This window comes from Aethalodelphis obliquidens, unplaced genomic scaffold, assembly GCF_003676395.1.
Source record: "Aethalodelphis obliquidens isolate GAN/ISIS:26980383/991018 unplaced genomic scaffold, ASM367639v1 scaffold3456, whole genome shotgun sequence".
In the NCBI taxonomy this organism is placed as follows: domain Eukaryota; kingdom Metazoa; phylum Chordata; class Mammalia; order Artiodactyla; family Delphinidae; genus Aethalodelphis; species Aethalodelphis obliquidens.
Genome location: NW_020841359.1, coordinates 1 through 1,912, shown reverse-complemented (window position 1 = coordinate 1,912; position 1,912 = coordinate 1). Strand labels below are relative to the sequence as shown.

Sequence of the window (1,912 nt, the reverse complement as noted above, 5' to 3'; positions counted from 1 at the left end):
ACTTCGAGTGTGCTGACGCTTGCGATTTCCCCAAATGCGGGAAACTCGACTGCATAATTTGTGGTAGTGGGGGACTGCGTGCGCGCTTTCCCCCTACAACTGGTGTTTAATAGTAGAATTAATTTCTGTAGTCTATGTAACATACACCCAAGATTTCTGTACTTTTACTTCCGGCTTTACAAGTACTTTAAAAAGTAGGAAGTAGGTGTTTCTGGTTGTGTAGTGTTTAGGAATCCATCTACCAATATTGGCGGCGGGGGTTCGTGTCGGGGAGCGGTCTGGACCCATGAGCCGTGACCGCTACGCCTGCGCGTCCGGAGCTTGTGCTCTGCGTTAGAAGGACCCACGGCGGTGAGAGGCCCGCGTACCTCAAAAAAAAAAAAAAGCAGGTGCTGTGTGGGGGAGTGTGGGCGGTTTTTCTTTTTTTTGGGGGGGGAATCGCGCATGAACTTTCCATGCAATGTGTGGTGCTCTACAGAAGCCATTTTTGAAAGATTATTTTAGTGCTTTAGTTTCTTACTTTGGCTGCTCCTATACTCCGCAGTAATTAGTCAGGGTTTCCGCAGACTTTTTTTTTTTTTTTTAAGAAGTTAGGCTTTCACAGTAAAAATCTAGCAGGAGACGTGAAACACAGGTTTCTTTGGCGAGTAGTATGCGGGTTTTCCTGGCAGTGCAGGGGTTAAGGGTCTCCCGCGCGGCGCGGAATACGGGTGCGAGCCTACCAGAAGTCCCCGTGCTGCAAATATTGTACTCTGCGCACTTGAAAGCCTTGCTCCGCAGCGTGAAACAAGCCACTGCGTCAGGAAGTACGGCGATGAGTAGTAGCCACCGCTATCGCTTGCCGCAATAGGAAAAAAGCCCGCGCGTAGCAACGGCGACCCAACGCAGCCGCAAATCAGTGAAATTAATTTTTTAAAAATTAAGACTAAGAGTCTGATGAAAAATGGTAGTGAGTTATCCTGAGGGATGGGAAACTATGGGTCCAATTTATTGCTTGGAGAGTTTGCAAGCAATACGCACGAGGGCAAACTGAAATGGAGCCCAGTGGACCTTGTTGAGTTGAGAGCACGGAGCAGACAGCAGGAAAACCGCAGGAGTTATCTTTCAGCAGACAGACTCACAGAGATGAGAAAGATGCTAAAAGTAAATCAGAACTGCGAAGGAGCTCTGTTCAGCGTGCAGCACAGTACTGAGCAGTGCGGCCGTAGGAGGAAACTCCCTAAGATTGGGAGAAATCTTTGACAAGATCAGAGACTCACACAGGTCGTGCTTTTTACAAGCAGGTAGACTAAAGGGAAAAACAACGACAAAAATCGTAATTCGTACGCGGTACCATCTTGCCTGAGTAGCGGAAGCTGGTTAGCCCCAGAGGGAGCGCTGCTCGGAACCCCTTCGCAAATCCTAAAAGCAATACCTTGAAACGATCAACCTGTTTGCAAGTAACTTAACTGCATCCCTCAGCAAAGTTCAGCGTTTACAGGAACACAACTGTCCAGCTTCCAACAAGGCACCATTCACAATGCCTGCTGTATCAGAGATTTTGAGGTAGCCAGAGGCAGGAGGAATGACCCATAATGCAGAGACACATCGGTCATTTGTAAATGACCCAGAGCTGATACAGATGTTAGAATCACCAGAGAAGGACATTAAAACATTCATTCCACCTGTATTCCGTAACTTAAAACAGTTAAATGTACACACGGAAAAACATTTTAAAAAAAAAGACCCACTCTAACGTAGAGAGATGAAAACTACACTGTCTGAAAGGAAACGTACGTACTACAAGGGATTAACAATGAGAAATTCGAAAACACAGAAGAAAAAATTTTGAATAGGAATTGTCTTGACTTTGCAGAACACTTGGCGTAGAAAGCGACAGTCCCAAACGAAAGGGCGGAGGCGTCCTGAGATG

At 46.5% G+C, this 1,912-nt stretch overlaps 1 pseudogene; it reads left to right on the top strand.

The window, feature by feature from the left end:
• LOC113617235 (uncharacterized) lies at positions 1 to 95 on the top strand (annotated as a pseudogene).
• The last annotated feature ends 1,817 nt before the right edge of the window (positions 96 to 1,912 follow it).